General features: G+C 38.6%; 1 protein-coding gene and 1 long non-coding RNA gene across 17 annotated transcripts in view; one reads left to right on the forward strand and one right to left on the reverse strand.

Moving 5' to 3' along the window:
* The window catches only part of LOC114855041 (band 4.1-like protein 1), a 76,726-nt gene that overhangs the window by 53,017 nt on the left and 7,962 nt on the right, over positions 1-15,747 (reverse strand). The window lies entirely within an intron of this gene.
* LOC114855043 (uncharacterized) lies at positions 11,711-13,341 on the forward strand. Its single transcript, XR_003785857.2, has 3 exons — positions 11,711-12,104; positions 12,499-12,587; positions 12,813-13,341. It is a non-coding gene; the product is annotated as an uncharacterized LOC114855043 (long non-coding RNA).

Consider the following 15,747-nt stretch of genomic DNA (forward strand, 5'->3'; position numbering starts at 1 on the left):
AGTAAATATTATGATTATATGACTTGTACTGTTTGTGATCCTTGTGTTCTCAACACCAACAACTAACCTTACGTCTGAATACAGTCTGTAGGAGGTACTAGATGAAATGTCAACTGAAGGCTTTAAAACTGGTGTGTGTGTTTGCTCTCTGTTAGTATGAAATTTCTCTCAACCACTTTGCTCCCATCGATCTGTCCTCTGCTCCTTGTTCTCCAAAAACAATATACAGAGAATGGGTTCAGGGGTCCACATTCCTGTTCAATATCTATGGAGCAATTATACCTCATACTGTACCTATACAGAAACACACTAAAGTCAGAGAGTGGGACACAGAATATCTCAAACTAAAGCAATTCATTTCCCAATTGACTGACTAAAGAACGTTAAAGATGTGTTTTGACCTTTAGGAGTCTAAGTATAATATATATTTAAAGAAAGCATAAAACTATGCACACAAAAAAGTTGAGTGTGTGCAATTCAATTACATTACCTACAGTACAACTTCTACTGGTTTATGACTTATGATAGACCACCTCTTGTTGGTTGTTCCTGCTCCAACCCTGATGACCCTCGTGGTGATCCACATTTCACCATCAGGGTTCTTTTTTTGCCACCAGCAACCTTCAAGGTGGTCCATGCCTGTCCAGTCTCACCAGTCCACAGTTGACATAGTATCTTGCCAGAGTTGCTCTCACTCATTCTCCATGCCCACTTCCTGTTTTATTTCCTCTGTTCATTTTCACTCGTTATTCCCTTTATTATCAGTATTAAGAATATCAGTATAAAGTTCTTCTTTTGCCACAGTGTCTACATACTGTACGTCTTGTCCTCTGCTCATTACGTTTACTATGTTTTGTCACCACCTTTTGTCATGTCTTAGTGACTACCTTTTCCTGTGCTCCAGTCATTTTTTTGTTTTTGATTTCTTGGTGAATGTTTGGGGATTGTTTTTTGTTATCACCTTTTACTGTAATAGAGTTCAAACCTTTGTTTCTTCTTGTTAAAATAAAAATCATGTTGACATCCCATGTGCACTAAGGTAATGTTACAATGCCCAAGTAAAGTTATTGTGGGCTAAAGCTTGTAGTCTGACATTTTGGGAAAACCGCCTACTGCATGTTGCGTTTGCAATCACTGCACACATCACAGACAATACAGGAATAATGTCAAAACAGTGCAATCATCAAAGTCAAGTATTGTAACTTTGATCACAGATAAAAGCTAATAACTAGAGTTTTACTTTTCAACATGATAGAAGTAGACATTTAAGTAGTTCAATTCAATTCAATTCAATTTTATTTATATAGCGCCAAATCACAACAAAGTTACCTCAAGGCACTTTACAAAGTAAGGTTTAAAACCTCACACAACTAAACCTAACAAATCCCACATACAGCAAGCATTTAATTTGACAGCAACAGTGGAGAGGAAAAACTCCCTCTCTAGCGAGGAAGAAACCTCCAGCAGAACCAGACTGGATGTGGGCGGCCATCTGCCTCGACCGGTTGGGGTGAGAGGATAAAGAGAGAGAAAAGCACAGCAACAACAACAACAAGCAACAACAAGCAACAACAGAGCACAGGCAGGATGGTTGGACCAGGGACTGGATAAAGGCAGGATGATTGAATCCGCAGCTGCCCATCACAGACACCAAACTTTGAGTCCAATGATACCTGTAGGTGAGGACAGAGTAGAAGAGAGAGAGAGAGAGAGAGAGAGAGAGAGAGAGAGAGAGAGAGAGAGAGAGAGAGAGAGAGAAAGAGAGAGAGAGAGAGAGAGAGAGAGAGGCACAACTACTGGAGAGAAAGAGACAAGGTTAGTTAAACATGGAACAATGATGGGAGGTTATTGGACAGAAGAGGTAGAAGGAAACAGAGGAGCTCAGTGTATAAGTCCCCCAGCAGTCTATATCTATTGCAGCTTAACTAAGAGATGGTTCCTGTGACTAACAATCATTGCCAGTGACCTGAACCATCTCTAACTATAAGCTTTATGAAAAAGGAAGGTTTTAAGCCTAATCTTAAAGGTGGAGAGTGTGTCAGCTTCTCGAACCTGAAGCGGGAGCTGGTTCCAGAGGAGAGGAGCTTGGTAGCTAAAAGCTCTGCCCCCCGTTCTACATTTAAACACTCTAGGAACCATAAGTAGCCCAGCACTCTGAGAACGAAGTGTTCTGCTGCCAGCATAAGGAACTATGAGGTCTTTAAGATAAGAAGGAGCTTTATCATTAAGTACTTTGTAGGTGAGTAGGTGAATTTTAAATTCTATCCTACAGTTTACAGGCAGCCAGTGCAGAGAAGCTAATGTAGGAGAAATGTGATCTCTCTTTCCTGTCAGGACTCTGGCTGCAGCATTTTGAATAAGCTGTAGGCTTTTTAAGGAGCTGTTAGGACATCCTATGAGTAAGCAGTTACAGTAGTAGAGGTAACAAATGCATGGATCAGTTTCTCTGCATCACTCTGAGAGAGGATGCTTCTGATTTTAGCTATATTTCTAAGATGGAAGTAGATGGTTCTGGAGATTTGTTTAATGTATGATGTAAAAGAGAGATCCTGGTCAAAGATGACACCAAGGTTCCTCACAGTAGAATCTGAAGCTAATGTTATGCCATCCAGGGTGGCTATCTGACTCAATAGTGTCTCTCTCAGATTTTTAGGCCCAACAATAAGAATTTCGGTTTTATCTGAGTTTAGTTGAAGGAAGTTTTGGGACATCCAGGATTTGATGTCTTTTAAACAACCCTGAATTTTGACTAGTTGATCTGTTTCATTTGGTTCCAAGGACATATATAGCTGAGTATCATCTGCGTAAAAATGAAAATTAATAGAATGCTTTCTAAAAAGATGATGGAATCATCTGCTTGAATCTGGCAACAGCGTTGTCAGATAAACATCTGCTATAGTAACATTTCTTTCCAGCTGTTATAGGGTCAGTTGTGCTAAATTCAAAAGTTAATAAGAAATGGTCAGATAACAGAGGGTTTTGGGGAAGAACTATTAAATTATCAATTTCAACCCCATATGTCAGGACATGATCGAGGGTGTGGTTAAAACGATGAGTGGGTTCATTTACCTGCTGTGTAAAACCAAAAGTGTCTATTAAGGAGTTAAAAGCAGTGCTGAGACAGTTGCTGTCAACATCTACATGAATGTTAAAGTCTCCCACTACAATGACTTTATCTGTGCTAAGAACTAGGTCAGATAAGAATCCAGAGAATTCAGTTAAGAACTCCGAATATGGAGCAGGAGGACGGTAAACAGCTTCTGAGTTTTAGAGTCTGGGTGAGAAAGGCTCAGAGTGAGGCTCTCAAATGAGTTATAACTATGTTTAGGTTTAGGAGTAATTAATAAATCTGATTTATAAATTGCTGCTACTCCTCCACCTCTACCTGTACTTCTTTGAACATGATAGTTGATGTGACTCATTGGAGTCGACTCATTTAAAGTAACATAATTATCCTGCTGCAGCCAGGTTTCAGTGAGACAGAACAGATCTATGTGATGGTCACTTATCAAGTCATTTATTAAAAAGGATTTAGTTGAGAGAGATCTGATATTTAATAAACCACACTTCATTAGCTTACTGTTACTTTGTACCGTAAGAGGAACTGTTTTGATGTTTATTAAATTCTGGTAAGTCACTCCTCTTTGATTTGTTTGTGACTTGTATAGTTTAGGTGGTCGAGAAGCAGACACAGTCCTGCAGCCAGCTGAAAAAATGAGGGTGCTAGTCTCGTTTTAACCACCCGGTGGCGCAAAGATAGGAGGTCCGACTGTTCATTTCTATCTGTGTCTGCACATTAAGCACAAAAGGCGATGTCATGGTATTGTATCATTAAATGTAGAGTAGTTCATTTTTAAATATTATAGATTATAATGCGTCTTTGCTCGCTAGTGCGCTAGTGTTTGTTGTCAATTGCCGAAGCTGCTGATGTTTTTACAGTTTCCAGGCCAGCCGAGAGACACAGTCCCTCCTCCAGCCAATCCAATAGAATAATATAAGTATAATAACATAAAATATGAATCTATATTTATTCATCAATCTGTGTTATAAATGTATTTTATATGTATATTTATACTCGTCTTCTGGTTTGCTGATCATGAGGAAAAAATACAAAACAAACTTGGTTTTCGTTTCAACTCGTAATATTAATTAACGGAATTCAAGTGTTGTTGTTTTTTCGACACAACGCACGGAGTTGGATTTAAAGCTGATTTTTCATTTTGATAAAAAAGCAGAGAACGAAAAACTAATTCTATAATGACCCATAGTTTGCTCTGATTCTGAATGAAACGTAAGAGCCCGAATGACAGATGATGTGTCCAGGTAGAGCTTAACCGGAAATGTATGCTTGTCAAATGCAGGCAACAAGAGAATTGGGGAAGTGGCGTCACCGTCTGAAGCAGACAGTGATGTGACGTTCCAACGATGGTGCTGAGGAGCCACTTATTCATAGGCAGATGACCTGGATCAAGTTGTCAATACGCGCTAGTGTTTTTTGTCAGTTGCTGATGTCGCTGTTGTCTTTATACAGTATGTCCTCGTGTTTAAGTGTCGGGTCCGTGTACGTTTTAACGGTTTGATTTCCCCCTCCAGAATAAAAGCTGGGAAGACGAGAAAACACGTCCTTTTAGAACGTTTTAAACCCGGAGGACCTGTTAATGTGTCTGGACACGCTCCCAGTAAGTCCAGTAACTTCGTATTTTAACGAGAACGCCCCACCATCTCGTTTAAAAAGGACAAACGGCATTTATTCAAAGCAGCGTGTTAAAAACTAATAAACGAGCTGAAAACGGTGTTTTCAAAACCAGACACATTAATGGATTTAAAGCCGTTTCCCGTTCTCTCGGTTCGAGGAAAAACAAATCGACTGTGGCATTGGAGCATTTTGCCAGAATGAGCTTTGCAAAGAAAGGACACTTGGTTTCCAAACCGCGACCCCAGCGTCCCCTCAAACTCCACGTTTGGGGAAAGATTTCTAGGTGGGGACCAGGACCGATGATTATTTTCGAGGTGATTATGGATAGACAGTTTTTCGAGGAGTCCATAATCAAATGCACAGTGGGGCCATATATTAGAAAGTATTTTGGAACATGGCATCGGTTTTTCCAGGACAATGACCCCAAACATGTCGCTGCAAGAGCCTGTCTGGAGGCGGAATGAATCAGCTGGATGCGAACACCGGCAGAGTCCCCTGATCTGATCTCCTACTAATTAAACATCATCTGGCTTCTAAAACCAATGGTTTGACACAATCCTGACATTAAAAACCTTTCACTTCACTGCTTTAAACGCAGTTCCTATGGACTTTCACATAAAATCTGTAAGAGGATTTAATTTAATATAAATAAATACATTGTATTAAATCTTTCTCTATGGTGCGTCAGAACGTCAGGACTCAGCAGACCAACAACGCATTAATGCAGCAGCTTTAAAACAAACAGCTTGTTTGTTTTACATGTGCTTATTATGCACGATAAATGTTAACGTTTTTCACTGAATGAAAACGAAAATAACTCCTGCTCTGCAGCATAAACCACTTTGACCACTTTTAAGGTGCTCAATTAAACAGTTGGAAGCTGCATTATTATACGTTACCGTAATGACATTTACCACAATATCTGCAGAAAAACAATGTTTTATTACACAGGCAACACAGTGGACTTGGAACTCGCTTCGCGCGAGTTACAGCGTCTGATGTTGATTCAGTTGCAAAGCAAACCCCATCCCCTACTACGTATTGGCACAGAGACATTAACATATTGTCTCCACTCGGTCAATAGGTGTAAAATACTTTAGCTCCGAGACAAAGAAAAACTCCATGGGAGATCGGGCAGCATGATCAGCTGCACCTACGTAGCTGTGAGACGCCAAAACCTTTCACTTGACTTTTTTAAAACGCTCTTCTTATGGTATTTCACACAAGTCTGGCAGACTACCACTGCTAAGTTGTAGAGGATATTATATAATAAAAATTAATAAATTGTAATAAACTCTCTATGGTATGCCAGAACGCCAGGACTCAGCAGATCTCCGACTCATTAATGCAGCAAGTTGTTTGTTCTGCATATATTGATTCTGCATGAGTAATAAGGACTGTTTTACACTTATTTAGCCGAAGACAAAACTCAAAAGAGAGACACCCATCAAGTTTTAACAAACGTGCAACAAGAAATATAAACAGAAAACGCTTGAAAGCGTTTCCGTTTTATATTCCGTTTATTTCGTTATTACTCCTTTCACCTGTACCACATAAAGTCATTGCAGAGCTACAGCCGTGTTCCTACAAAGTTAACCAGCTGTTTATTTCGTTATTTCCTCTTTCATGTCCGTCTGGTGAATGAAAGTGGGCGTGGCCATCCAGGTTGAAACGTGAAGCGGTTGGTGGTGAACCGTGGGCGCCTGCCTAAAGCTACGTTTCTTACGAGCCGTGACCCAGTCATTACCCAGCTGCCTGGGACCTGCCGGGGGACTGGTAGCAGCTAAGCTAAGAAGCTCCGCACCGGCTAAAGGGACCTGGCTAGCTGGCCTGTTTTCTAAGGTGCGAAGCCGAGACTCTAAGTCTAACAAGCTCGCCTGCAACGCTGCAACTAGCGTACACCTATTACAGATACCATTACCATCACTAAAGAAGGCAGAGGATAAGCTAAACATAAGACACACCGAGCACCAAACAGAGCGAGAGGGAGAGTCTGTGAAAAAGCCTGTGAAAAACAAACACTCATAGGGTCGACATAGGGTCGTCTTTCAATGAACTGAACACTAACATTTTATTTTGATGTGCTCTAAACTTCAGGCATTGTGAATATCACAGATAATACACTTTTCATAACTGCATGAAACCCACGTGAGATAGGCATTCTTGGGGAAGCTTTAAGGCATTTATTAAAAGAGGTGCTTTTGAACTGAGTGTTTCATATCTTGCATCATTAAATGTTCTGCCTTAATATTTAGGAAGATATGAGCAGAATTTCCTCAAACTACAATCCCCTAAACAAAAGATTTCACAGCTGCCTTAAATTTCTTTCCTGCATTTACCACAGAGACACAGGCAACACATACCTCTGCCAAAGGATCAGATAGCCTCTCTCCAAATGGGCTGGTTCCATTCAGGCAATATTTCACTTGTTTGTCTTTTTACAATATACAGCACATACTGTAAGTAAGTAAGTATTGTACTGTACTGTATTATTATCTATTGTGCCACACTTCACAGTGTGACAGAGTAAGATAAACAACATTCCATGAGCAAACCCAGAGGGAGGGATAATGCATGGTTAGACAACTAGACTTAAGTTTACACTGCAACAGTGGCACAGCTGACTCCCTGTTGACTCCACGAAGAGAGAGAGAAAGAGTAAGAGAGAGAGAGAGAGAGAGAGAGAGTGGCACACACAAGACACCCCAAATGATCAATAGCAGAAAGCATTATATATGCAGTAATCTCCTGTTTAATGTGCTTGTCCTGAGATGGTATATAAATGAGGCCTTTTTTAGTAAAAAAAGACAAGTGCTGACCTTGTACCTAACACAATAAAAATTAATGAGTAAAGGAGGCAAGAAAGGTCTTGGTGCCACAAGCTCCTTGTGGCATTCCTCTTGATCCCCAAACACTGTAAATTCTAAAATCTAGCAAAGCCCCCTGTAGCACAAGAAGCTTACATATTGGAACCCCTTCTGTGTCCAGTGGTTCTACAGTTCCACTGATGGTTTTTGCCATTTATTAGGCACAAGAGGATATTCATATACATTCCACTACATAAAGGCAACTTCAGTGTCTTCCATTAGATGTATCACACTACAAGAAGGATACATGCAACTAATGCTAGATACAGGAGCTCTTATTTTACAATCTAGTTAACAATGCTTTATGGTAGCCATCAAATTAAAAAAAAACAACTCAAAATCAAACTATAGTAGGTTGTATTTTTTATTGTGAAAGTAAAAATCTACCATCATGAATGCCAACAGACAGCTATCCATGTTTACATGCAAAGAGAGGTACTGTATATGTGCTACTGTAGAGAGAAATAAAAAGGACTTAAATAGAAATATGTATAAATGTTATATATTACATAATAATCTGAATTTATGATTTATATTTTCAACACTGTTTGGGACATTGTCTGCATCACTAGGCTCACTTGGTGTTTTCCCCAAAAACAAATAATTAATACCATTGGTAGATTGGACTAAATGAGAGTTATTAATAATATTGCTACCATGTAAAGTATAAGAACAATATATTTAGGACAGCAAAATCTGGTATATTTAGAGTATATGCTAGAGTACAAATTTGCTGCGTCTAGGATCTTGTATCGAGTATCGTGTCCCATCTCACACAGTGAACACAGTGGTAAATGGGTAAGAGCAACACACCAAAACAAAACCACCTTTCAATTCTCTCTCTCTTCCATTCAAAGGATAGCTGGCAGCCTTCCAGGGAGAAAGGAGAGAGGCTAGATGAGCTGAACCAGCACTCTGGAGGTAAATGGTTATCTGTCCTGTCAGGCTAGTCTGTGGGAGAGGACTACTGTAAATGCTAGTGAGCGCAGTCTCTCTCAAACACACACTCCTGTGAAGGTAAAACAATCCTCGGTATTGGGCCCTTGACTGCCTATGTGTCTAATGTGTCTAATTTGTCTCTAGATCAAGCCCACTTAGATCTCCTAGAAGACAAAGTGCAGGGGCTGCTGGGATTGGACAGCTTAACTGGATTGACAGGTGTTCACATACTCTTTGCCAAAATTGCTGCACAGGTAAACATGACCAGAATGCGTGTAGGAATCTATCTGCTGTGTTATCTGTACAGTGAAGGCAAATATTTGAGTTTGTGAGACCCATTTGGAACATCCTTTGTCCTGTATAGTGAGTTCTATGAAGAATTTTGTATTGTATTAGTTGTAAAATTTGTATTTTTTGTCATTCTGAATAAATTAGAGCATATATTATTCCAGAACGTGTAATTAGTGGTGATAATGAGATCAGCTTCCCATTTAGAGATCGGAAGGCTCACTGTCTGGTCTACATTGGAAATTAAGATATAGATTTTGGATACTGTCCTTTTCCCTGATATATCAATAAATTGCTCTATTACTGGTGGTGGTTGCATGTGGATGGGAGTATTCTTACTTTTTGCATTAAGTATTGACTTTAGTTGTTGGTATTCTAAGAAATTGGCACTAGTGATTTCATAGTGGGATGGGTAGGCCCCACTCTACTTGTTTTGGGGGTGGTGGAATGGGGGCCTGGTTCTTATGGTGCGCACAGCGTTGACCCACGTTGGTCCACTCTGACCTCGGGTGCTGTTTCTGTGGCTGCAGCTTTACTAACCTTGTAGTGGGACACTCAACTCATGAGCTGATAAACAAGCTTTCTAAATTGTGTTGAATGTGAAGACCATCAGCAGTATTTATTTTATCAGTCAGAAGCAAGCAAGAGAGTGAAAAGCATGGCCACAAGTGTAAAGACTTGATGTTTAATGCCTGCTGTCTGTTCATTTTCTGGAGTACTGTGGCTATGGCCCAGCCTGACTACTGGATATGAATATGAATTAGGATTTCAGGAACTTGTTGACAAGTGGGACTTCCTGATGAAAGCCCTGTGTTTGATCAACCCTCATACAATATAATGTGTTGCCTTTAGGGCAAAAATTTATTTCACTCCCACTTTCTGTTAAAGTTGCACTTTAAGTTTGCAAAAGGTTTCCCTTGAAAAATTATGTTATTACATATAATTAGTTTGGGTGAGATGAGGGTGTACAAAGATAAGATCGCTATGATCACAATGTCAGAAGATTATAATAGTGTCAGTTGACATTTTAAATGTGCTTTTTTACAAAATTGTGTCATTTTTATTAGATCATAGATTTATAAGATTTATTTACGGCTTTGTATAATTTTACACCATGACTCAGTGGACTAACAAGCCATTATTAACAGTTCAAATTATATTGAGAAATGTGAAACACTAAATGTTTTTCTTTGTTTTTCTACTGTGCCCTGGAAAGGAATGGACACTAAATGATCATATCCTCTTTGCCAACTTCAGTTTACCTCAGGAGTTTAGACACTCTGTATGTTGTTGCACTTAGAAAAGCCAAAAATGAGAATTGCAAAGTAAAAAATGATTTTTACAGTGATAAGTGCTTGTTTATCTGTTTGGATATTTTACTGGCTACACATGGTCGATCCTGGGCATGACTATGTTGCGACAGAAGGACCAGCAACTGAAGATTACTGATTACTTTATTTATGTTGTCCAGTCATTAGATGCATCAAACATGTAAGGGGAAAATGTTCATGTTAAACTACAAGTGAAGTAAAACATCCTTGCATACCTTGATTTTTTTTTTATTGGAGTAATTCACATATTTGTTTCAGAACAGTGTATGAACAATGTAAGAGTAGGCAGGATATAGAGGATTAGAGGCAGTTAGAATGAACTATGTAAAGAAAAATGTTTAAAAGTAATTAATAAGACCCTGACTAACTAAAATAGACACATGTTTGTCCTTGTGCTTTCTCAATCCAGCTCCTGGGAGTCACTGTTTAAACCCTGCCCTGTGGGAAAGAGTTGTTCTGCGTTTTTGGAGGGAAAAACTTCATACTTGTTTTTTTGTCTGTGCACGAATACAGAAACAGATCTGCAGATGTGCAGGTTAACTGCAAATAAACAACAAACATATGTGTAAGCCCAGCAATGTTGTGACGGCGCATCATTTCACTCCCACATCTGTTATGCATAACAATATAACAATATAACATGTGCAAATGCAAACTGCTCTACAAGGCAAACATGTATGATCAGAGCCTCCCACTCAATGTTTGCAGAAACATCAAATCAAATCCAGGCAATAATTTGAGAGATTGTTAATTTTTATTTTCCAGTGTCAAAACACACAGATAAAGTTAGAATTAGTTACAGTGGTAGCAGTGACAAAGTGACAAGCGTTTTCACTGCAGTACTGTTGCGTCGCCACAGCGCAACGGGTGTGTCGCTGACTAAGGATTTCTAATCCTGCAGCTGGCTGAAAAGAAAAAAAAAACAGGACGCTAGTCTCATTTTAACCACCAGGCACAACATTGATTAGAAGCCTCCAATGCACCACAGTGTAACATACATACACTGCATATTACACCAAACCTGTTTTACTATGAAGTATCTGTTGTGTGCTCAAATTTAGGGAGTATGAAGCGCAACAACTCGCTCTCAAATAAACATGTCACATTGAGACATTACCCATGACTAGTCATTCTCCAATGGCATTCCCACATCCTCTGATAGCCCAGTGGTTAAGCTGGTGACTACTATTTTGACTGAGTTAGTGTGAGTTCAATCCCCTGACAGTGCTCTTCCTATGCAATAAGTTTCTGAACAACATAGTTGATGTCTTAGTTACTTTCTGTTCAATACAAAGGTATAAGCGTTCGTACAATATATTGGCTTCACACATTTACGTGATTATGGTTTGTGGTAATAGTAATATATTTTCAGTGCGCATTGCCTCGTAATGACGTAAAATGCAGTCCATCTGTGACTATAGCCGCTTATTTAGGTTTTAAAATGCCATAATTTGTTAATAAATGTTTTTCAGTGGTCATAGATTTTATGTAAATAACCACAATAATCATGGGTGATACAGTTTGTTTTACAGCAGCCGTAGATCTGTTGAACTCTATGATATGAGGACAGAACTCAGCAGATCCGCTAATTATTGCTGAAACTTGTTTATTCCGGTGTTCTCTCTAGGTCAGCTCGAAACTGCAGGATTTTAAATCAGTGGTGCCACCGCTTACATCAGAACTTGCTGTGGTGGATAAGGTTTGCCTTTTACTTAGAACACCTCACTTCATTGTTTTAAATGAATGGGAGAGCTTTTCCCCATGGTTACGTATTCATATGTAAATACCTACTGCACACCTAGAGTGCAGCAGCAAACTGACTGTTGAAAGATTTATAGATGCCTGCCTGATTCCTTGTCGCAGAAGAAAAACCTCGGTTGGACTCTTCTTAGTCAAACAATCCTGTAACACGGACTGCGCACAGACAGTCTCCGGCAGACTCAAATCTCCACGAGAAGAACAGTTCAACTAACATGAAGTCCAGTGAGTAAGAACATGCAGTGTTTTTCCACTGTCCACTAGTGTAGCCTATTTGTTAGCTAACCAAGGTTAGCATTATGGTAACTACTTTGGGAAAACTGTAAGCGGTAGAAAACTTTAACTGAATATGACCTGTCAGTCACATGTTAGCAAATTTAGCAACATGTCTTTGCTCTATAGGACGTTTGTTAGAGGAAAACGTTTTAACTACATGTAGCTATGTAAGCTAACTGACCAACAACATCACCAGAAGCTTTGTGAGGTTTAATATCTGTAAAGACAAATGATCTTTATTTTAATATACCTTTTCTGTGTGTTCTTTGTATTTTGGTGTTGTTCCCGTTCCTGTCACCTCCAGTGCATTTGTTAGGCAAAAATTATCTCCTTTGTGTTTCAGACCACTGAGCCAACAGACACAAATGCCTGGAAGACTGACTTCCAGTCATTTTCGGGGGTGATTGTTCCACGTTCTTGAAAACCTGCACTGTAAGTTTTCAAAGTTATTGTAAAGGTGTTGGTGCAAGTAGATAAGGGCTCAACTTAGCATGAGGTATATTTATGGGCTTGCATGTTTTGTCTTATGTCTTATTCTGTCTTATTGCCTGATTTTTTTCTTGTGTTTACAACAAATTAGACTACATGTCTAATTACAGTAGTTGAAAAAATGTATACTGCTGTACATACTATATACTATACAGTTTTCTCTTTTAGGATGTAACTGACAAGGACTCGTACAGCGAAACACCAGTGGGAATCTAGAAAATCCTCAGGTCAACCCATCCAGACTGGTAATCATCTTGGAGGGGAGTGTGGTGGTGGATGAATTGGCCAATATGCCTCACATTTTCTATCTTTGGACTGGTCAACACGCTCCACCTTAACTACCCTAAAAACATGAAAAACATTTTTACCTTTGTTCAGCAGCAGCTGTAATGCTGAAACTGGGTAGAAGTGAGCATTCACCTAAAATTCACTGAAAAATCAACCCATGGCAAGTTCTTAAATCTAATTTCTTAGTTTGTGATGTTATACTCTTTGGTACTATATACATAGTATGGCCTAGTTACAGTATGTCTGGTTGGGAGTTGAATTACATTGGGGGCTTCTGTGTATTATATTCATGTAGCCGATGCATGGGAAATCGTGTCTTTTATACCTTTATTACTTTTGGTTAGGCAAGATTACACAAAACAGTCTGGTAAATACTGATTTTGAATTTTAAATAAAAGTAGAACAAGAATTTTGAGTGCCTATGTGTTCAGTGGTCAGGTTTATTAAATTAAATTTAAATAAAAATGTTGCTTTGACCTAGCTAAAGATAATAAGTGAAGCCACTGAAGTAATATAAATGTTTTGTTGTAAATTCCCATTGTTATTGTTATTATTGTTATACAGCTATCTTACATTTTTAAGTCTGGCATCTCTCAAGTATGGTATAAAATCTCTCTCTCTGTGACCTTACCCTTAACCACTACACTACCCAGGACTTAAACGACTGTTGTTCACATTAGCCTATATAAACAACTGTTGTTGACATGAGCCTATATGACACAATGAACAACAGCGTTTTAGGAATTTTGTAATTTACATTTTTAAAGATTATATTCTAGCTGGGCTTTCACCTGCAGTAGGACTGTTTTTCAGATTCCAACTTCAAGTAAACATAGCCAGAAAACATAAACATTTTTTTGGGCTGTGTACGTTGTTGCTTTGGTTTAAACCAGAAACAACTTACTGTACAGTACCAAAGTATCAGTGAAACAGAATCAAAGTGAAAATCAGTGATCAAATCTGGGAAACATTTCAACTATGCCACACAGAGAAACCGAGAGGCCATGTGTATACGTCCATTTCCTAGCTTAACTTTTTTAATAGAACCATTCATCTCCTTATTGGGGATCAGTGCCATGTGTGAAAGGAAGCTACAGAAGTTCTCTGTGCTATTGGTGTCAGTGTACTTACAAAGCATTAGTAGTTGCTATGGACTGCTAAGTGGCAGACAAAATCCAACACCAAACATCTTAATCTTCTTTCTGGAGTTTGGCTTGGCAACTCTACTGTAGGTGTTCCTGGCTCTTGGCATAAAATGACTGGTGAGATTACAAGACGAACACAGCGACCAGAGGGGAATCAATCTTGGCATTAACTATAAATGAGTTTCCAATTATTGCAGCAAACACAAAAACAGGATAATAAAATAAACACACACACACACACACACACCACACACACACACACACACACACACACACACACACACACACAGTATATGAGATAAGGAGAGAAGTAAGAGTCTTTTGGTCAAGCAAAGATCAAGCAAAGCACAGATCAGTTTCAGATAACTTAATCAATTAATGAATTGCCTATGATAGATATGCTATATATGCAGTTTAGAGCTACTTGATTTTACTTGAATGTTATTTGAGATAGTAAATTACAGTGAATAAAAAAGAAAAAAATAACAAAAAGGCGTTAAATTCAGATCCATTATACTCATAATCACATCACTGATCAAATGTTACTCCTTGGCTTTTTGGTCCAGCTTTTCTTTTAGAAACAGTATAACTGCCATAGGACCTAATTATTCAGGAGCTTTTACAGTATTTAATGATCTTGATCAACAGATTGCCTTTGTATGTTAAAACCTCTTCTAAGTACTTTAAAATACTTCTGTTTGTCTGTCAACATTATAAGAGATGTTTTGCCTAAATGGAATCTGTTGAGTAAATCGTGACCCATAGTCAAAACCTCACACAGAGCTATACACATAATACTACTAGCAACCATAAATAATGTTAAGGAGTGTAAACACACACACACACGCACACACACATAGTGTGAAGAAATTATTGCATGAGTGTGCCTTATAACCTGTCCGACCGGTTTAGAAGTCACATAAAAAAGGCAAGAATTAGTGGGAGTAGACTGTGTACTTGCTTCATAACAGTGAACTGCAACAGTCAACCCTAGACCAGGGTCAAAACCCCTGGTAAACAAAGAAATGTCTTAGAATCTTTGGGTCCTACCTTTACAGTATGAAAGCTAAACCTACACATAGACCTTTAAGCCCAACTATGTGAAAAATAAGCTCTGGGGACTGAAAGCCTAATTTGGTTTCACACTATCTGCATCATGTCAAAATATTTTTTGTGAAACCTGATTTTTGCTGTTTTGCAAAATTGTGTGCAGGACATAGTCAATTACTGTACATACTAATCAATGGGAAAAAACATACAGATGAACAACAGAATAAGCCTTCTTCCACAAGTGTTGATTGCAGAGGCTCTAATTAAGGACTGCAAGTAGTGAAGTGGCCAAAAGAAGACAATAGATAGTGGCTTGGTTCACTGAAAGAAAGTAAAATAAGCTAGAAAGTTTACTTTCTAAAGAAAAGAAGTGAGACAGCTATTCTGAAGGAACTGACAGAATAGTTGCTCAATGCTTACAAATTGCTGCTTGAAAAGGTCTACCAAAACAAGAAAGAACAATCAAAAAGTTGAATAAAACTAAATGCTTACAAAAGATTAAAATTTTGACCAAGAGAAATTATTGACAATGCCAAAAAGCAGGAGGGCATATTGAAATTAGGCCAATGCTATACAGTAAATTGTTATAGCTAAGGTGTGTGCAGGTGAAATAAAAATGA

The sequence above is a fragment of the Betta splendens genome, chromosome 5 (genome assembly GCF_900634795.4).
Source record: "Betta splendens chromosome 5, fBetSpl5.4, whole genome shotgun sequence".
NCBI classification, from domain to species: Eukaryota; Metazoa; Chordata; class Actinopteri; order Anabantiformes; family Osphronemidae; genus Betta; species Betta splendens.